At 43.9% G+C, this 23,001-nt stretch overlaps 1 protein-coding gene across 1 annotated transcript in view; it reads left to right on the forward strand.

The window, feature by feature from the left end:
* The first annotated feature begins 10,571 nt into the window (after nucleotides 1-10,571).
* LOC118394112 (trichohyalin-like) overlaps nucleotides 10,572-23,001 on the forward strand; it is a 28,624-nt gene continuing 16,194 nt past the window's right edge. Inside the window, exon 1 of the mRNA XM_035787361.2 lies at nucleotides 10,572-10,710. The gene's annotated coding sequence lies outside the window, so the exon portion shown is untranslated. The remainder of the gene's footprint in view (nucleotides 10,711-23,001) is intronic.

Here is a 23,001-nt window from a genome sequence, read left to right on the forward strand (position 1 = left end):
GTTAACTGACTTGTTCATGGGCAGAACGACAGATTTTTACCCTGTCAGCTCTGGGATTCAATCTAGCAACCTTTCGATTACTGGCCCAACGCATAAACCACTAGGCTACCTGTCACCCCAGAAGGTGAGGTGAATTAAGACAATATACACATATGGATGAGCGATGTCAGAGCGGAATGGACTAAGATACATTAGAATAGTATATAAAACAGTATATGCATATGAGATGAGTAATGCAAGATATGTAAGCATTATAGGTGAATGAGATACCATAGAATATTATAGAAAACGATATAAACACATGACCTCGCCTTCTGGATGATAGCTGGGTGAACAGGCAGTGGCTCAGGTGGTTGATGTCCTTGATGATCTTTTTGGCCTTCCTGTGACATTGGGTACTGTAGGTGTCCTGGAGGGCAGGTAGCTAGCCCCTGGTAATGCGTTGGGCAGACCGCACCACCCTCTGGAGAGCCTAGCGGTCATGGGCACCTATCTCTTTAAGGGTTGATCCGTGTGTTCTATACTAGCCAGCTATATCCAGACATCTAAGAGAGAGAGAACAGGTCACTGAACATTACTCGCCCTAGCAGAGCTGGGTAGGCTGTTATGTTATCCAGAGCGTTGGTGACTGCAACTGTGCTGTCAGATTGTCTGTAAATTCAGAGCGTTCTGCGTTCAGAACGCACACTGGACCCTCTGGCCACTAAGTAGGGTTGTTCCAAAAGCTCTGACCTCACAATGACAGTCAAGCACCGAAGCTAACATTGACTAGCTACTTCCAGACACATAATGAGAGAACACCCCACTCTGACCATTTTACTCTCCCTGGCAGAGCTGGTTAGGCCGTTTTCATGTTATCCAGAGTGTTGATGACTTACAGTGGGGCAAAAAAGTATTTAGTCAGCCACCAATTGTGCAAGTTCTCCCACTTAAAAATATGAGAGAGGCCTGTAATTTTCAACATAGGTACACTTCAACTATGACAGACAAAATGAGAAAAAAAATCCAGAAAATCACATTGTAGGGTTTTTAAAATCACATTGTAGGATTTTTTATGAATTTATTTGCAAATTATGGTGGAAAATAAGTATTTGGTCACCTACAAACAAGCAAGATTTCTGGCTCTCACAGACCTGTAACTTCTTCTTTAAGAGGCTCCTCTGTCCTCCACTTGTTACCTGTATTAATGGCACCTGTTTGAACTTGTTATCAACAACCACAACAGTCACACTCCAAACTCCACTATGGCCAAGACCAAAGAGCTGTCAAAGGACAACAGAAACAAAATTGTAGACCTGCACCAGGCTGAGAAGACTGAATATGCAATAGGTAAGCAGCTTAGTTTGAAGAAATCAACTGTGGGAGCAATTATTAGGAAATGGAAGACATACAAGACCACTGATAATCTCCCTCGATCTGGGGCTCCACGCAAGATCTCACCCCGTGGGTCAAAATGATCACAAGAATGGTGAGCAAAAATCCCAGAACCACACGGGGGGACCTAGTGAATGACCTGCAGAGAGCTGGGACCAAAGTAACAAAGCCTACCATCAGTAACACACTACGCCGCCAGGGACTCAAATCTTGCAGTGCCAGACGTGTCCCCCTGCTGAAGCCAGTACATGTCCAGGCCCGTCTGAAGTTTGCTAGAGAGCATTTGGATGATCCAGAAGAAGATTGGGAGAATGTCATGTGGTCAGATGAAACCAAAATATAACCTTTTGGTAAAAACTCAACTCGTCGTGTTTGGAGGAAAAAGAATGTGAAGCATGGGGGTGGAAACATCATGCTTTGGGGCTGTTTTTCTGCAAAGGGACCAGGTCGACTGATCCGTGTAAAGGAAAGAATGAATGGGGCCAAGTATCGTGAGATTTTGAGTGAAAACCTCCTTCCATCAGCAAGGGCATTGATCCCAAACACACTGCCCGGGCAACGAAGGAGTGGCTTCGTAAGAAGCATTTCAAGGTCCTGGAGTGGCCTAGCCAGTCTCCAGATCTCAACCCATAGAAAATCTTTTGAGGGAGTTGAAAGTCTGTGTGGCCCAGCAACAGCCCCAAAACATCACTGCTCTAGAGGAGATCTGCATGGAGGAATGGGCCAAAATACCAGCAACAGTGTGTGAAAACCTTGTGAAGACTTACAGAAAACGTTTGACCTCTGTCATTGCCAACAAATGTATATAACAAAGTATTGAGATAAACTTTTGTTATTGACCAAATACTTATTTTCTAACATAATTTGCAAATAAATTCATTAAAAATCCTACAATGTGATTTTCTGGATTTGTTTTTTCATTTTGTCTGTCATAGTTGAAGTGTACCTATGATGAAAATTACAGGCCTCTCTCATCTTTTTAAGTGGGAGAACTTGCACAATTGGTGGCTGACTAAATACTTTTTTGCCCCACTGTACCTGCTGGAACGTGTGCTACGGGTGGGGTGTTGTTATCGTGACCAGTGAACTGAGATAAGGCGGAGCTTTACCTAGCATATACTTATAGATGACCTGGAGCCAGTGGGTCTGGCGACAAATATGTAGCTAGGGCCAGCTGACTAGAGCATACGGGTCGCAGTAGATGGTGGTAATAAGGTGATTTGGTAACAAAACGGATGGCACTGTGATATACTGTATCCAGTTGGCTGAGTAGAGTACTGGAAGCTATTTTGTAGATGACATCACTGAAGTCGAGGATCGGTAGGATAGTCAGTTTTACTAGGGTAAGATTGGCAACGTGAGTGAAGGATGCTTTGTTGCGAAATAGAAAGCCGATTCTAGATTTCATTTTGGATTGGAGATATTTAATATGAGTCTGGAAGGAGAGTTTACAGTCTAACCAGACACCTAGGAATTTATAGTTGTCCACATATTCTAGGTCGGAACCGTCCAGGGTGGTGATGCTAGTCGGGTGGGCGGGTGTGGGCAGCGAACGGTTGAAAAGCATGCATTCGGTTTTACTAACGTTGGAGTAAAACCGTTGGAGGCCATGGAAGGAGTGTTGTATGGCATTGAAGCTCGTTTGGAGGTTAGTTAGCATAGTGTCCAAGGAAGGGCCAGATGTATACAGAATGGTGTCGTCTGCATAGAGGTGGATCGGGGAATCGCCCGCAGCAAGAGCGACATCATTAATATATGCAGAGAAAAGAGTAGGCCCGAGAATTTTAACCCTGTGGTACCCCTATAGAGACTGCCAGAGGTCCGGACAACATGCCCTCCGATTTGACATACTGAACTCTGTCTGCAAAGTATTTAGTGAACCAGGCGAGGCAGTCAATAGAAAAACCAAAGCTATTGAGTCTGCCGACAAGAATACGGTGATTGACAGAGTCGAAAAGCCTTGGCCAGGTCGATGAAGACGGCTGCACAGTACTGTCTTTTATCGATAGTGGTTATGATGTCGTTCAGTACCTTGAGCGTGGCTTAGGTTCACCCGTGACCGGCTCGGAAACCGGATTGCACAGCGGAGAAGGTACGGTGGGATTCGAAATGGTCAGTGATCTGTTTAGTGATCTTTCGAAGACTTTAGATAGGCAGGGCAGGATGGATATAGGTCTGTAACAGTTTGGGTCTAGGGTGTCACCCCCTTTGAAGAGGGGGATGACCGGGGCAGCTTTCCAATCTTTAGGGATCTTGGACGATATGAGAGGTTGAACAGGGGTTGCAACAATGGCGGTGGATAGTTTTCGAAAGAGAGGGTCCAGATTGTCTAGCCCAGCTGATTTGCATGGGTCTAGGTTTTGCAGCTCTTTCAGAACATCTGCTATCTGGATTTGGGTGAAGGAGAAGTTGGGAAGGCTTGGGCGAGTAGCTGCGGGGGGGCAGAGCTGTTCAGTTGGAATCCCTCAACTGAAGCTAGCCAGCTAACTACCAGCTATCAGTCAGCAAACCAATGCCAGCGGTCATCAGCTAACCTTCAGCTCGGAAAGCTCTCGCCAGTTCGAACAACGTGACTCTAACCAGAGCATAACGTTACCTATTATTATTATCCCCGGATGCCTACCGCAAACTGAACATTTTCATCTGGATCTTCACAACGAGCTAACCGCAATCCCGGATGACTACGCCTGGCTAGCGTTTCCATCCCAGAGCAAGCACCAATTAGCTTGAAGCTAGCCCGGCCAGGGCTCCTGTGCTACCACCGAAGCATACTCCTGGGCTACAATATCCGGACCCCTTCTACAGCCTGTACGGGGCATGGAACCCCGCAGATCCCCTACGACTGGAATACCGACATAATCTGCCTGAGGACTCCAACAGAAACTCAGGCGCGACGCCCGCTGAAGGCCCATTATGCTAACCAGCGAAGGCCTGCTAGCTACCTAGAGCTACATGGAACCCTACTAATTCCACGACTGGTCTATCGACGTCACCGCACGAAGAGGCAAAAACAGACTTAACTGCTATCTGCTTGCTTGCTAACCCAGTCTGCTAACTGCTAGCTAACCCGGCCTGCTAACGGCTAGCTTACCCCGGTCTACTAACTGCTAGCTTGCTTGCCCGGTCTGCTAACTGCCAGCCCCTGCTAACTGCTTTGCTTGCTAACCCGGTCTGCTAAATGCTAGCCCCAGGGCGGCAGGGTAGCCTAGTGGTTAGAACGTTGGACTAGTAACCGGAAGGTTGCAAGTTCAAACCCCCGAGCTGACAAGGTACAAATCTGTTGTTCTGCCCCCGAACAGGCTGTTAACCCACTGTTCCTAGGCCGTCATTGAAAATAAGAATTTGCTCTTAACTGACTTGCCTAGTTAAAAAAAAAAAAATGGTAGCCCCTGCTAACGGCTTGCTTGCTAACCCGGCCTGCTAACTGCTAGCTTTGCCCCGGTCTACTAGGTGTTAGCTTGTTAGCATCGGTCTGCTAACTGTCTGAATCGTCGTGTCCCCAGCCCAACCACTCACTGAACCCATATGTTCACTTGGCTACGCAATATCAATATGCCTCATCCATTACTGTCCTGGTTAGTGATTACTGTCTTATTTCACTGTAGAGCCTCTAGCCCTGCTCAATATGCCTTAACCAACCATGTTGTTCCACGTCCTACATGTGTCACCTGGTTTAAACATCTCTAGAGACTATTTCTCTCTCATCATTACTCAATGCCTAGGTTTACCTCCAATCCTACCTTATCTTTGTCTGTACATTATGCTTTGAATCTATGCTATCATGCCCAGAAACCTGCTCCTTTTACTCTCTGTTCCGAACGTGCTAGACGGCAAGTTCGTATAGCCTTTAGCCGTACCCTTATCCTACTTCTCCTCTGTTCCTCTGGTGATGTGGAGGTTAATCCAGGTCCTGCAGTGCCTAGCTCCACTCCCAAACCCCAGGTGCTCTCATTTGTTGACTTCTGTAAACGTAAAAGGCTTGGTTTCATGCATGTTAACATTCGAAGCCTACTCCCTAAGTTTGTTTTACTCTCTGCTTTAGCACACACTGCCAACCCAGATGTCTTAGCCGTGTCTGAATCCTGGCTTAGGAAACCACCGAAAACCCTGAAATCTCCATCACTAACCATAACGTTTTCCGCCAAGATAGAACTGCCAAAGGGGGTGGTGTTGCAATCTACTGCAAAGATAGCCTGCAGAGTTCTGTATTACTATCTAAGTCTGTACCCAAACAATTTGAGCTTCTACTTCTAAAAATTCACCTTTCCAGAAACACGTCTCTCACTTTTGCCCCTTGCTATAGACCTCCCTCTGCCCCCAGCTGTGCCCTCGATACCATATGTGAATTGATTGCCCCCCATCTATCTTCTGAGTTCGTGCTACTAGATGACCGAAACTGGGAGATGCTTAACACCCTGGCCATCCTACAAACTAAGCTTGATGCCCTCAATCTCACACAAATGATCAATGAACCTACCAGGCACAACCCCAAATCAGTAAACACGGGCACCCTCATAGATGTCATCCTAACTAATTCGCCCTCCAAATACACCTCTGCTGTTTTCAATAAAGATCTCAGTGATCACTGCCTCATTGCCTGCATCTGTAATGGGTCTGTGATCAAACGACCACCCCTCATCACGGTCAAACGCTCCCTGAAACACTTCTGCGAACAGGCCTTTCTAATCGACCTGGCCGGTGTATCGTGGAATGACATTGACCTCATCCCGTCAGTAGAGGATGCCTGGCTATTCTTTAAAAGTGCCTTCCTCACCATATTAAATAAGCATGCCCCTCTCAAAAAATGTAGAACTAGGGATAGATATAGTCCTTGGTTCACTCCAGACCTGTCTGCCCTTGACCAGCACAAAAACATCCTGTGGCATTCTGCATTAGCATCGAATAGCCCCCGTGATATGCAACTTTTCATGGAAGTTAGGAACAAATATACACAGGCAGTTAGAAAAGCTAAGGCAAGCTTTTTCAAACAGAAATTTGCATCCTGTAGTACTAACTCAAAAAAGTTCTGGGACACTGTAATTAAAAAATATATTTTTTATTTATTTCACCTTTATTTAACCAGGTAGGCTAGTTGAGAACAAGTTCTCATTTGCAACTGCGACCTGGCCAAGATAAAGCATAGCAGTGTGAACAGACAACACAGAGTTACACATGGAGTAAACAATTAACAAGTCAATAACACAGTAGAAAAAAAGGGGAGTCTATATACAATGTGTGCAAAAGACATGAGGAGGTAGGGGAATAATTACAATATTGCAGATTAACACTGGAGTGATAAATGATCAGATGATCATGTTCAGGTGGAGATATTGGTGTGCAAAAGAGCAGAAAAGTAAATAAATAAAAACTGTGGGGATGAGGTAGGTGAAAATGGGTGGGCTATTTACCAATAGATTATGTACAGCTGCAGCGATCGGTTAGCTGCTCAGATAGCTGATGTTTGAAGTTGGTGAGGGAGATAAAAGTCTCCAACTTCAGCGATTTTTGCAATTCGTTCCAGTCACAGGCAGCAGAGTACTGGAACGAAAGGCGGCCGAATGAGGTGTTGGCTTTAGGGATGATCTGTGAGATACACCTGCTGGAGCGCGTGCTACGGATGGGTGTTGCCATCGTGACCAGTGAACTGAGATAAGGCGGAGCTTTATCATTAGCTTTTTTATTGTTTTGTGTGACTTGTGTGCACGAATGAGGTTTACGTGTTTCCCATTCCGTGGGGTTTTGCTGGACTGTTTAACTTAAGTCCCCGTGTTTGGGGCATTTGGTTTGTGTGCGTCCTGCCCTGTGTTTCGTGGGGTGGCTTATGTTCGCCGTTAGTGCATTAAATAGCACTCCCCTGAACTCTCTGCTTCCTGCACCTGACTTCGCACCCACTACACCCAGATCGTTACAGACAGGTGCAGGAATACGTAATATATGATTTTATTACTCCACCCAAATTACAACATGTCATGAAATAAGGCAGGGAGACAAAGCCCAAAACAAACACATATATAAAATACACTGGGATGTAACCCAAACAAAAGAGTGAGGTTTAAACCTCTAAACATCAGCATCCTGGTGTCGCCTCTTCACTGTTGATGTTGAGACTGGTGTTTTGCGGGTGCTATTTCATGAAGCTGCCAGTTGAGGACTTGTGAGGCGTCTGTTTTTAAACTAGACACTCTAATGTATTTGTCCTCTTGCCCAGGTGTTCTCTGGGGCCTCCCACTCCTCTTTCTATTCTGGTTAGAGCCCGTTTGCTCTGTTCTGTGAAGGGAGTAGTACACAGCGTTGTACGAGATCTTCAGTTTCTAGACAATTTCTCGCATGGAATAGCCTTCATTTCAAAATAATCAAAATAAAGTTCTATGTTTCTGGCCATTTTGAGCCTGTAATCGAACCCACAAATGCTGATGCACCAGATACTCAACTCAAAGGCCAGTTTTATTGCCTCTTTAATCAGGGCAACCATTTTCAGCTGTGCTAACATAATTGCAAAAGGGTTTTCTAATGATCAATTAGCCTTTTAAAATGATAAACTTGAATTAGTTTACACAACGTGCCATTGGAACACAGGAGTGATGGTTGCTGATAATGGGTCTCTGAACGCCTATGTAGATATTCCATTAATAAATCTGCCGTTTCCAGCTACAATAGTCATTTACAACATTAACAATGTCTACACTGTATTTCTGATCAATTTGATGCTATTTTAATGGACAAAAAAATAGATTTTCTTTAAAAAACAAGGACATTTCCAAGTGACCCCAGTTTTGAACGGTAAGGGATGTGTATTTGTACGTATCTATTTGTATGTGTATATGTATGCATACTTATATTTATATTTAAATATGTGGGTATGTATGTACAGTTGAAGTCAGAAGTTTACATACACCTTAGCCAAATACATTTAAACTCAGTTTTTCACAATTCCTGACATTTTATCCAAGTAAAAATTCTGTGTCTTAGGTCAGTTAGAATAATAGCAGAGAGAATAAATTATTTCAGCTTTTATTTATTTCACCACATCCCCATTGGATCAGAGGTTTATATACATTCAATTAGTATTTGGTATCATTGCCTTTAAATTGTTTAACTTGGGTCAAACGTTTCGGGTAGCCTTCCACAAGCTTCCCACAATAAGTTGGTTGAATTTTGGCCCATTCCTCCTGACAGGGCTGGTGTAACTGAGTAAGGTTTGTAGGCCTCATAGCTCGCTCATGCTTTTTCAGTTCTGCCGACAAATGTTCTATAGGATTGAGGTCAGGGCTTTGTGATAGCCACTCCAATACCTTGACATTGTTGTCCTTGAGCCATTTTGCCACAAATTTGGAAGTATGCTTGCGGTAATTGTCCATTTTGCGACCAAGCTTTAACTTTCTGACAGATGTCTTGAGATGTTGCTTCAATATATCAACGTAATTTTCCTTCCTCGTGAAGCTATCTATTTTGTGAAGTGCACCAGTCCCTCCTGCACAAAGCACCCCCACAACATGATGCTGCCACCCCCGTGCTTCACGGTTAGTATGGTGTTCTTCGGCTTGCAAGCCTCCACCTTTTTCCTCCAAACACAACTATGGTCATTATGGCCAAACAGTTCTATTTTTGTTTCATCAGACCAGAGGACATTTCTCCAAAAAGTACGATCTTTGTTCCCATGTGCAGTTGCAAACAGTAGTCTGTCTTTTTTATGGCGTTTTTTGAGCAGTGGCTTCTTCCTTGCTGAGCACCTTTCAGGTTATGTTGATATATGGCTCGTTTTACTGTGGATATAGATACTTTTGTACCTGTTTCCCATAACATCTTCACAAGGTCCTTTGCTGTTGTTCTGGGATTGATTTGCACTTTTCGCACCAAAGTATGTTGATCTCTAGGAGACAGAATGCGTCTCCTTCCTGACTGGTATGACTGCTGCGTGGTCCCATGGTGTTTATACTTGCATACTATTGTTTGTACAGATAAACGTGGTATCTTCAGGCATTTGGAAATTGCTCCCAAGAATGAACCAGTCTTGCGGAGGTCTACCATTTTTTTTCTGAGGTATTGGCTGATTTCTTTTGATTTTCCCATGATGTCAAGCAAAGAGGCACTTAGTTTGAAGGTAGGCCTTGAAATACATCCACAGATACATCTCCAATTGGCTCTAATTATGTAAATTAACCTATCAGAAGCTTCTAAACCCATGACATAATTTTCTGGAATTTTACAAAACAGTAATTATAAGTGAAATAATCTGTCTGTAAAACAATTGTTGGAAAAATTACTTGTGTCATGCAAATATACAAACACGGCAATACACAGGGCTAAATTGTGCCAAAGACCGCATTACTTATAGGGAAAAATATATTCCAATTAAATTAATTGAAAGTGTGTTCTCCTAACCGACTTGCTAAAACTGTAGTTTGCTAACACGAAATTTGTGGAGTAGTTGAAAAACGAGTTTTAATGACTCTCACCTAAGTGTATGCACACTTCTGACTTCAACTGTATATATAAATAAATATATATATATATTTACCCCCCAAAATATAGGGGATTGGAAATTATGTTGACAACTTTCAATGATGGAAGCGACAATCTATCTGCAACATTAAAGCTGATCCACCCCCTACATGTTTTTTTTTCAAAAATGTAAATTCCATTATTTAAAAAGAATGTATAATAACATGAAAAAAAGAAGGGTTATTTTCTTTCTATTTTTTTCCCATTATTTTTTGCTCTGTCATCTCATCCTTTTCTAAATATCTTTATTGAAGAGATTATTGTTTTCACTCAACTTTTTAATTACATTGTAATTACATAATGATAAATCATTATTTTGACACATCACCCCCACCTCAGACATTCTCCCTTCAGACATTCTCCCACAAACCCCCGATTTGCCTTATTGCTAATATAAACTGATTATCAAAGTAATTAGATCAGTAAAAATACATGTTTTCTCATACCCATTTTATACCGTCTGATATACCACGGCTGTCAACTAATCAGCGTTCAGGGATCGAACCACCCAGTTTATAATACAAAACATTTCATGGAATAATAATGAATTCAAATATTTTCTTATTCAATAATAATTATATTTGGCTATGTGATCATTTAGAAAAGACAGAAGAGATACAGTCTTTTGAGGTCATTTAAATGTTCAAACATGTATTTTGGCTGCAGGGTAAGTCGATTATGTAACGAGATTGTATTCGCTTATCTTCAGTTGGCCGCTTGGGCACGGGGCATGTGGCGAGCATGCCCTCAAGCAAGCACAGCACATACGCACGGAATTTCAGTAAATAAAGATACTACTTATTCGTGGAGAAAATATTCTTCAATAGAACGAAGGTGAGTTACATTTTAATCTTGGGCTTTATTACGCGCCGCGTTCGTTCTGTACCTATGGGTGAAGAATTCAGTATTTTTATTGCAAGTACTGAGCGAGTTGGAGCAGAGAATTAGGGCACAATGACCTACCTGAGCATCTCGGACGCACTGGTTGGATTAGGTATAGTTTGAACCCAGTGACTCCTGAAAGCTTTATAGAACAAACAGCACACTACGTTGTATAACAAGCTGCATGTATCTCATAAAATCTTTTCACTTTCCCAGCGTAGTGATGCCCACAATATGTCGAGAACAAAATGTTCCAAAAACAGGACATAGACTTTGTTAAATGTCCAACAGACCGTGATTACATCCCCAAATCAAACCAGCGCCATGCACAATGCGTTATGTAAGAGATGATGAATATAAGGTATTTTCTAGAGTGGATTTTCTATGGATAGGGAAAATTATAATTACTCTCTCCTCCAATGGGGTTCCATAGGCTAAATGCAAGTTGCAGATTCTTATGTTTAAATGTATGCCTCTACAGTCTTAGAAAAATGGTTTCAAATAGTTATTCGGCTGGCCCCATATGATAATCCATTTTGGTTCCAGGTAGAACCGTTTTTGTTTCCAGATAGAACACTTTTGGGTTCCATGTAGAACCTTAATGGAACAAAACATGGTTCTCCTTTGGGGTTCTCCTATGGGGACAGCCAAATAACCCCTTTAGGTTGTACATAGCAGTGTGTTCTTCTAATATATTTGTTTAATAATGGAGCAATATGTTTCCATGTGAATTATTGAATAGATTGTCGTGCGAAATACAATAAAAATGCCTACAGTTCTCTCAATGTATACAAATGAGTTATGCTTTCTGTGTATCCAGATCTCATGGGGAAATGTGCGGACTAAGTGGCCCCTAGCTTCACAATGATCTTTACTTGACATTGTTTTGATAATTATTTCATAACTTATTTTCGAGTGATATCCATATCCAGTCTTGCAGCGTGGCTACTAGACAGTGTAGAGTAGGCTACACTCCCATTCCTCGTGTGCGCGACGATACACCTGCCTCTTTCTTTTTACTCACTCTCGGTTTCCGAGAGCATGTGCATTATAACTGCCCACTCGGTATTTTCTGCAGTTCTGAGTTTTTGCTTTGGATACATTCTGTTACATTGATTGTACTCTTTCTTCTGTTTACTTTTGCATGATGGATCATGGTTACTTTCCTGATTTAGTTCGATAGTATTTCAAACGTGTAGCCTATTTTTTATTTTTTTTGGGGGGGGGGGACTTTGTTATTTAGGGCAAGACAGGGACTTCAATGTTATTTGCATGTCACCTGAGGCGGATTTACCATTAGGCAGAATAGGCAATTGCCTCAGGCCTCACATCATAAGGGCCTCTTGCATTGGGCATAATTATAAATAATACTAATAATAAAATAATAAAAGCTTCATGGTGCATAGATTATATAAGTCTTTACTATAGCCTATATATTAGTCAAGAGAATTTAAAGTATTTAAAGTATTTAAACTTTTCATTCATTTTGTTCTATTTATCTATACAATAGGCCATAATTGATTTTGGCCCATTAGGCCTGCCATATTCCCACATTGAAGGAGCGTTAAGTAATTTTTTGCTTAATAACCTTTAGGCCTACCTATACAAACATTTTAAAAAACAACTCTGCATCTCTCCCCAGCCCCAGTGGCTCTGCAAGTGTGGACAGGACATTATCCGCTGCTGGCTGGATCTCCAGTCACCATCGCATGAACCTGATGCCACAGACTGGCCAAAGTCGTGTTTCTAAAAATGAATTCTAAAAATGAATTCAAAAGGCAACGATAAACACCTGCCTCTGATTGAGAACCACTCCAGACAGCCATAGACTTTGCTAGATCACCCCACTAGCTACAATCCCGATACATACACACCAAAACCCCAAGACAAAACACACCACAATACAAAAACCCCATGCCACACCCTGGCCTGACCCAATACATGAAGATAAACACAAAATACTTTGACCAGGGCGTGACAGAACCCCCCCCCCCCCAAGGTGCGGACTCCCGAACATACCTCAAAACAATAGGGAGGGTCCGGGTGGGCGTCCGTCCATGGTGGCGGCTCCGGCGCGGGACGTGGACCCCACTCAGTTAATGTCTTAGTCCCCTCTCCTTGCGTTTCTGGATAGTCCACCCTCGCCGCCGACCATGGCCTAGTAGTCCTCACCCAGAACCCCACTGGACTGAGGAGCAGATCGGGACTGAAGGACAGCTCAGGACTGAGGCAGCTCGGGACTGAGAGAAAGCTTGGGAGTGAGAGAAAGCTCAGGAGTGAGAGAAAGCTCGGGAGTGAGAGAAAGCTCAGGAGTGAGAGGAAGCTCAGGAGTGAGAGGAAGCTCAGGCAGGTAGATAGATCTACCAGATCCTGGCTGGCTGGTGGTCTCAGCAGATCCTGGCTGACTGGCGGATCTGGAGGATTCTGGCTGACTGGCGGATCTGGCGGATTCTGGCCGACTGGCAGATCCTGGCCGACTGGCAGTTCTGGCAGATCTGGAAGAGTCTGGTTGACTGGCAGATCTGGAAGATTCTGGTTGACTGGCAGATCTGGAAGATTCTGGCTGACTGGTGGATCCTGGCTGACTGGTAGATCCTGGCTGACTGGCGGATCCTGGCTGACTGGCAGATCCTGGCTGACTGGCGGATCCTGGCTGACTGGCAGCACTGGCGGCGCTGGGCAAACTGGGGGCACTGGCAGCGCTGGGCAGACTGGCAGCGCTGGGCAGACTGAGGGCACTGGCGGCGTGGGCAGACTGGCGGTGCTGGGCAGACTGGGGGCTCTGGCGGCGCTGGGCAGACTGGCGGCGCAGGGCAGACTGGCGGCGCTGGCGGCGCAGGGCAGACTGGCGGCGCGGGCGGCGCTGGGCAGACTGGCGGCGCTGGGCAGACCGGCGGCGCTGGGCAGACTGGCGGCACTGGTGGCGCTGGGCAGACTGAAAGATCTGGCTGCTCCATGCTGACTGGCGGCTCTGGCTGCTCCATGTGGGCTACCAGCTCTGGCGGCTTCTTACAGACTGGCAGCTCCTTGCAGACTGATAGCTCCTTACAGCCTGACAGCTCCTTGCAGACTGACAGCTCCTTGCAGACTGACAGCTCTGGCTGCTTCATGCAGACTGACATCTCTGGCTGCTTCATGCAGACTGACAGCTCTGGCTGCTCCATGCAGACTGACATCTCTGGCTGATCCATGCAGACTGACATCTCTGGCTGCTCCATGTGGGATGACAGCTCTGGCGGCTTCTTACAGACTGGCAGCTCCTTGCAGACTGACAGCTCCTTGCAGACTGACAGCTCCTTGCAGACTGGCAGCTCCTTGCAGACTGACAGCTCCTTACAGCCTGGCAGCTCCTTGCAGACTGACAGCTCCTTGCAGACTGGCAGCTCCTTGCAGACTGACAGCTCCTTGCAGACTGACAGCTCTGGCTGCTTCATGCAGACTGACAGCTCTGGCTGCTTCATGCAGACTGACAGCTCTGGCTGCTCCATGCAGACTGACATCTCTGGCTGATCCATGCAGACTGACATCTCTGGCTGCTCCATGTGGGCTGACAGCTCTGGCGGCTTCTTACAGACTGGCAGCTCCTTGCAGACTGACAGCTCCTTGCAGACTGACAGCTCCTTGCAGACTGGCAGCTCCTTGCAGACTGACAGCTCTGGCTGCTTCTTGCAGACTGACAGCTCTGGCTGCTTCATACAGACTGACAGCTCTGGCTGCTCCATGCAGACTGACATCTCTGGCTGATCCATGCATACTGACATCTCTGGCTGCTCCATGTGGACTGACAGCTCTGGCGGCTTCTTACAGACTGGCAGCTCCTTGCAGACTGACAGCTCCTTACAGACTGACAGCTCCTTGCAGACTGACAGCTCCTTGCAGACTGGCAGCTCCTTGCAGACTGACAGCTCCTTGCAGACTGAACAGACAGGAGACTCCAGCAGCGCTGTAGAGGAAGCTGCGCTGAACAGGCGGGAGGCTCCGGCAGCGCAGGAGAGGCGAGGCGCACTGTAGGCCTGATGCGTGGTGCTGGCACTGGTGGTACTGGGCCGAGGACACGCACAGGAAGCCTGGTGCGGGGAGCTGCTACCGGAGGGCTGGTGTGTGGAGGTGGCACAGGATGGGCTAGCCCGTGAAGGCGTACTGGAGATCTTGAGAGCAGTGTTGGCACAGGACGTGCAAGGCTAGGGATGTGCACAGGATGGCCTGATGCGTGAGGCTGGCACCAACTTCACCAGCCGACTAACACGCACCTCAGGACGAGTATGGAGCGCTGACCCAGGTGCCATCAAATCCCCGACACGTTCCGTCGGGCGAATTCCATGCAAAAAGCACCAACACAGCAACTCCCTCATTTCTCTCTCCTCCAATTTCCCCATTAACTCCTTCACGGTCTCTGCTTCGCTCACCTCCAACACCGGCTCTGGTTCTGGTCTCCTCCTTGGCTCCTCACGATAAACAGGGAGAGTTGGCTCAGGTCTGACTCCTGACTCTGCCACACTCTCCCTGAGCCCCCCCCCAAGATTTTTTTGGGGTTGACTCTCAGGCTTCCTTGCCAACCGTGTTCCCTCATATCGCCGGCTCCTCTCTCCGGCTGACTCTGCTCTCCTCGCTGCCTCCACCTGTTCCACCTTTGGGCGGCTACACTCCCCTGGTTTAGCCCAGGGTCCTCTCCCGTCGAGGATTTCCTCCCATGTCCAGAAATCCTTATTTCGCATCTCCTCTTTGGGCTGCTCCTGCCTGTTGACACGCTGCTTGGTCCGTTTACGGTGGGTGATTCTGTAACGGTTTTCTAGGTGTGGTGAAGGAGAGTCGGACCAAACTGCAGCGTGTAGATTGCGATCCATGTTTAATGAACAAAAAACGTAACACGAATCTAAAACACAAACACTACAAAACAAAGAACGTAACGAAAACCGAAACAGCCTATACTAGTGAAAACTAACATAGACAGGAACAAGGACACTAAGGACAATCACCCACGACAAACTCAAAGAATATGGCTGCCTAAATATGGTTCCCAATCAGAGACAACGATAAACACCTGCCTCTGATTGAGAACCACTCCAGACAGCCATAGACTTTGCTAGATCACCCCACTAGCTACAATCCCAATACATACACACCAAAACCCCAAGACAAAACACACCACAATACAAAAACCCCATGCCACACCCTGGCCTGACCCAATACATGAAGATAAACACAAAATACTTCGACTCAGTAAAATATTTTAAATCTTTCAATGTTGTCTTTATATTTTTGTTCAGTGTAAGCATTGTCTTGGTGCGTTCACACTCTTAGGGTCGGCCCATGGGTCCCAAGCTCCTCGTCCACTAGGAAAAGGCATTGTCAGATTCGAAGAGTTTCTCCAGGGTCTTGCCTGTCTCATCTGCCCCCCTCTCCTGTCTCATCTGCACCATTTCTTTCCATTGTGCCTGAGGGTGCTTGTCAGAGGAGCCACCCCAATTCCATAGTTGTGTGTTGTTGTGAAAGTAATTGTGCTTGTAGTCGCTGGACCTGGGCCTCATCTGTGGGTGAGGGGGTCCTTTGTAGGCCGTGTCTGTCTTTGGGCCCATCCTAAGAAACAGAAAAGAAGCATTGAATGTAGCTTGGCCTACATATCCCCTGTCATATCAAAACAGCAGGATGTGATCTTCAAGTTAGATTGGATTGCTACATTTCATGTATATTTACCTGCTTATAATTAATTATAAATATTCAGGCTTTAGCTTTGTGAATTCACCATCTCAAATTGTAGAGCAGACATTGTTTTCGAGTCAGTTTGTTATCTGGCTAGCATCCACCACTCTTCATGGCCAACTAGTTAGCTAGAAAACAAACAAAGTAACAAAACAGACATAGCCAGCGTGCTTCATAACATAGTGTGGCATACAAACTAAACAAAGTCCAAACAAAGCTACCTAGCTACAAATGGAATTCATAACAGGAAGCAATCAAGCTACAGTTGGTAGTGGTCATTTAGCTAGCAAGCCAGTTATCCAACTTACATTAACTGTGGGACAGGCAAGGGTTTCTGACTCAGTCATAAGCCAACTTTTTTTTATAGCAAGTTCAACAAGGACTAAGTTATCTTACCCGAACTGAGGACACAGGATAGGTGTAGTATTCCAATGAGATACTTCATTTCAACCAGTGGATAATGTGAAACACTTTTTTGAAATGTTATTATCCAGGTGTTATAAATACAAAATACATGATTATAAATATTATAATTGTAATATATTATAAATACAAGTTCAATATGTACTTCAATGCACATAAGAGGAGGTGGGGAGAGAGGTGTAGAAGACAGAAAAGGAAATAGATAAAACATAGGAGGAGGGAAGACAGCATATGATAAAGATGTACAGTGCTACCCTAATATTCTCTCAGTTCATCACAATTACATAGTGTCTCTAGCGGTATCTCCTAACCAGTTTTGGGATCCCAGTCGGCCAGGAGGTTATCTTAAGAGCAGGTGAGGTGGCGATGACAGGACTGGCTTCTTCTCTCACATCAAAACATACCTGCAGACGAGAGACAGATGGATAGAGAGAGAGCATGATTAAGCTTTGTTTTTTTTCATTCTAACACGGTCAGTCATCATATCAGGAGGTGAAATGGAAAGCTGACCATGAATCATTAACTCTACTACTACATCTCTATCTGTAGTTCAATGTAAACCATCTCTTTAATAATACTTCCTGTATAATATAAGCATACTTTCCCTTATAACAAATCAGAAAAACACTGGATAGATAGATCCATGTGCATGTGTAGCATGTGACAATTGCAGGATCATATCAAGGATAGCATCACAAATTAATACATACAGTTGAAGTTGGAAGTTTACATACACCTTAACCAAATACATTTAAACTCAGTTTTTCACAATTCCTGACATTTAATCCTAATACAAATTCCCTGTCTTAGGTCAGTTAGGATCACCACTTTATTTTAAGAATGTGAAATGTCAGAATAATAGTAGAGAGAATTATTTATTTCAGCTTTAATTTCTTTCATCACATTTCCAGTGGGTCAGAAGTTTACATACACTCAATTAGTATTTGGTAGCATTGCCTTTAAATAGTTTATCTTGGATCAAACGTTTCATGTAGCCATCCACAAGCTTCCCACAATAAGTTAGGTGAATTTTGGCCCATTCCTCCTGACAAAGCTAGTGTAAAGGTTTGTAAGGCCTCCTTGCTCACACACGCTTTTTCATTTCTGCACACAAATGTTCTATAGGACTGAGGTCATCTTGAGATGTTGCTTCAATATATCAACATAATTTTCCAAACATAACGATGGTCATTATGGCCAAACAGTTCTATTTTTGTTTCATCAGACCAGAGGACATTTCTCCAAAAATTACGATCTTTGTCCCCATGTGCAGTTGCAAACCGTATTCTGGCTTTTTTGGCGGTTTTGTAGCAGTGGCTTCTTCTTGCTGAGCGGCCTTTCAGGTTATGTCGATACAGGACTCGTTTTACTCCTTACGAACCACATAGCATATCATTACAGCAGTATGTACCGGTATGTTAGCTGTCTACCCAATGTTAGTACCTATACATCAAACTTGACAGTATATTAACTATAGGCTATTTAACTACCCAACATTTATTGACTTGATTATTCCTGTCATTCTTAGGTTCCCTAAATGTTATAGTCGTTGTGCGTTCTCAATGGACATTCGGTGTGCTTTCGTAAATCCGCTCTTATCTACTCCGATTTCAGAGCACTCTCATCTGAGTGTACCAGACCGCAGAATAATGAATTGACGAGCGCTAAAAACTCGTTGAATTTGCCGGTGTCAGTAAACATCGGACTTAATTTGTTTCCAGCAGCACAGTTACAGTCACTAACTAGCTCCGATAGCGAAACGGTGGGAATATACCCAGAGGGTTTTTCATTTTCATTGAATAGAAACACTATAATATTAATCAAATGAATTAAGCAAGTAGCAGTCAAAATGTTGCACACACCTACTCATTCCAGGATTTTTCTATATTTTTACTATTTTGTACATTGTAGAATAATAGTGAAGACATCACAACTATGAAATAACAGGTATGGAATCAGTTAAGAACAAATTCTTACTTACAAGGACAGCCTACTCCTTCCTCCCCATCGGGGAATTGAACCCCAGTCTCCCACTTGCCTGCAATATGGAAGACTATCAAATGCTACTCAAAGATACACTCTGGTGGTCAAACTACCAATAACTTGCATTAACAGAATAAATGGCTGACAATTAGATAACGTGCCACAGAATGCTGCAGCATCCCACAAGGTGTGCCACAGTATGACATAACTTTTAAAGGAGGAACCACTGTATCTATAGAGTACATTATGTACTATATTGCTTTGGATGTGAAAGTGTCACAGACATATAGCTTGAACTTGATATTGATAACCCATTCACAAGTTGCATTGTAAGTACTAGTAAAGTGGGTGCTAGACATTGGTGGTGAATGAGGTCAGTTTTCCACTTACTATTTAAGCTCTTTGAGCATCTGGAAAAGCAATATATAAATGCAATCAAGTATTGGTATTATTATAAAATATGGTAGAGATTGAGGTAACCCGTCCTGCAAGTACAGGGAACTTTGTGGTCTGCCCGCTGATCTCATTTTCTGAAGGGTTAGGAAGGGAAGAGGGAGGGGTATACTATGTGGGGTATGCACTGGAACAGACCACATGGAAAGTGTTTGTGTATACAGTATGTGTGTGCTTTCATATATCCATACCACATAGACTGTGGTCTATACATACTGTATGTGTTGATATTTATTCAGGTGTCCATACATGTGTGTGTGGGTTGTTTATGTTTCCATTCATAGTATGTGTGCGCGTGCATGCAGTGAGTGTTTTTTATATGAGTGTGTGTGCATATGTTTATTTAAGTATGTTTCAATGGTGCATATAGCTACACGTGCTCTCATTTCAAGTACAATACCCTGATCTATCCACTGTCTATTGTTCCCTCGTCTTCATGGGATGGGAAGGGGGTGGGAGGTGTCTGGGTTGGTGGGTAGGACTCTGGCACATAGACTACTACTTCTCAAGCTGCACTGAGATGGTGGTTGTTCAGAGAGTAAGGACTGAAGTGAAGTTAGGTTCAGATATTGTGTTCAGATATTTTGGCTTACACCCCTCCCCCCACACCAAGTTTAGCCACAAAATGGTTCCCCATGGTAGGCACTGTGTACTTATAGTTACACTTCCAGCACTATGGGTACAGCCTTATGGATGGAACCAACCCCCCAATGGCAACAGGGCATGCTAGCTAAATGCCTGATTTGTTGACAAACTCAGTAAGTTGTTTAGTTGATTGTACTGAAGGTCACAAACAGAGATCCTACCTAACAGGTAATATCTATTGTTACTTCAAGTCAGTGCTACATTTTGTGTCATATTTTAGTTGACTGTCTAAAACAGCTTACAGGTAGCTTTAGGCTGATCAAACGTCATTTACCAACTAACCTAACGTAGCAGGTGTAAAATAAATGCCTGAAACAACATGCCCCACATTTGTATTTGTATTAATTATGGATCCCCATTAGCTGCTGCCAAAGCAGAAGATCATCAAAGGTAAGGCATTAATTATATCGCTATTTCTGACTTTCGTGGCGCACATGCCTGGTTGAAATATCTTTTTCATGCTTTGTATGCGGGCCTCAGATAATCGCATGGGGTGCTTTTGGCGTAAAGCCTTTTTGAAATCTGACACATCGGCTGGATTAACAAGAAGTTAAGCTTTATTTTGATGTATTACACTTGTGATTTTATGAAAGTTAAATGTATTAATTCTGTAGTTTGAATTTCGCACCCTGCAAATAACGCTACCATCCCACCTGCCAATAAGAAGTTAACAAGATTCAATAACTGAGACATAAACTGAACAAGTTCCACAGACATGTGACTAACATAAATGGAATAATGTGTCCCTGAACAAAGGGAGGTGGGGGGTCAAAATCAAAAGTAACAATCAGTATCTGGTGTGTCCACCAGCTGCATTAAGTACTGCAGTGCATCTCCTCCTCGTGGACTGCACCAGATTTGCCAGTTCTTGCTGTGAGATGTTACCCGACTCTTCCACCAAGGCACCTGCAAGTTCCCAGACATGTCTGGGGGGAAGGGCCCTAGCCCTCACCCTCCGATCCAACATATCCCAGATGTGCTCAATGGGATTGAGATCTGGGCTCTTCGCTGGCCATGGCAGAACTATGACATTCCTGTCTTGCAAGAAATCACGCACAGAACGAGCAGTATGGCTGGTGGTATTGTCATGCTGGAGGGTCATGTCACCCTGACCATCACCCTTGGTGAGACAAAACCAGTGAATCAGCTAAGGGCACTTTTTTCCAGTCCTGTCAGGTCCAACGACTGTGCCCATAGGCAATGTTGTTGCCGGTGATGTCTGGTGAGGACCTGCCTTACAACAGGCCTACAAGCCCTCAGTCCAGCCTCTCTCAGCCTATTTCGGACAGTCTGAGCACTGATGGAGGGATTGTGCGTTCCTGGTGTAACTCTGGCAGCTGTTGTTGCCATCCTTTACCTGTCCCACAGGTGTGATGTGTGGATGTACCGATCCTGTGCAGGTGTTGTTACACATGGTCTGCCACTGCATCACTGCATCTCTCTGTAGTGCTGTCTTAGGCATCTCACAGTACGGCCATTGCAATTTATTGCCCTGCCACATCTGCTTTCCTCATGCCACCTTGCAGCATGCCTAAAGCACATTCACGCAGATGAGCAGGGACCCTGGGCATCTTTCTTTTGGTGTTTTTCAGAGTCAGTAGAAAGGCCTCTTTAGTGTCCTAAGTTTTCATAACTGTGCCTTTAATTGCCTACGGTCTGTAAGCTTGTTAGTGTGTAAATGACCGTTCTGCAGGTGCATGTTCATTAATTGTTTATGGGTCATTGAACAAGCATGGGAAACCGTGTTTAAACCCTTTACAATGAAGATTTTGATTTTCACTAATTATCTTTGAAAGACAGGGTCCTGAATACGGGACTTTTCTTTTTTTGCTGAGTTTAGAACTAAGTTCTATTTTAGCACTTGGCTACGCAGACGCTTGCAAGCAGTTTGGATGAAATGATTGAATAACATGTAGGTGTATATTTATTTTGCAACATTCAGGCAGGCAAAATGTGCAGTATGGTCAGCATGTCAGAACAGCCCTTGTTGGGAGTTACCACAGGATAATTCCAGGGTTCTCAGGCATTATTGCTTAATTAAGTACGAACATTTTAAAGACCACAGGGAATTTATAGAATTCGATTCTATAAAAAGTGACATCTTTCACATGCATCTGTTTCCAATTACATCTCATTGAATGTTGACTATTAAATAGAAAATAGCATCCACCATCTATTTCCTTTCTCTTCTGTTGTCTGAGTGAAGATAAAACAAGTTAGTTAGACACACAAGTGAGCATGAAAGATCGAAGCAGGATTATTGTTATTTGTTGTGACACGTGGATTAGATTAGATGACAATGACATCTCAGCAGATGTGTAATCTCCTCTTCTTCCCTGCACAGACGAGCCATGATAGTCTAGACTATTGTTTGTTTTGTTGATCATGTTATGCACTCTGAATGATAGGGCTGAGAGATGTTTTCTTTGTTAGAATATATGACAAATGCATTAGATTAATATAATGAATTACGATAAACTACAACAGACTAATCAATCAAATAAATAGATAACAAGACATCATTTAATTACAAAAGATAATGTTACAATACTAATGTTAGAAGACACAGATCACTCTCTCACATAGGTTCTGTAGATCTGCAAAGTGCACAATCTGGTCTTCTGCTGGCTTTCCAACAAGTACTAAGAATTACACTCTCAGTTTGTTTGGCTAAATCTGCTCATCCACCAGTGACCTGTATTGTGGGTGTTGTAGTGTTAATAACCACTGATCTGTAGTCCTCCAGTGCAGTTTATGGCAGTAGGGATGGAGGCAAGTCATGTCAATGCTTTCCCTGTACTGTCTGGTACCATTACAGCCAAATGTCAATATGCAATATGCAAAGATCTTATGGCTCAGTTCCATCGAACAGTTGAACTAGTGTTCTCCCAAAATAAGCGTCATGTCTATGTCATGCAACTGACCTTTTCAAAGGCTCCAGAAATTACAATGAGACATGCCTAGTTAAATAAATAATCAAATAAATGTAGAAATATAACCACTTCTTTTCTGACTGAGTGATCCGAGTGATTCCCTTCT

The sequence above is a fragment of the Oncorhynchus keta genome, chromosome 14 (genome assembly GCF_023373465.1).
Source record: "Oncorhynchus keta strain PuntledgeMale-10-30-2019 chromosome 14, Oket_V2, whole genome shotgun sequence".
Lineage (NCBI taxonomy): Eukaryota > Metazoa > Chordata > Actinopteri > Salmoniformes > Salmonidae > Oncorhynchus > Oncorhynchus keta.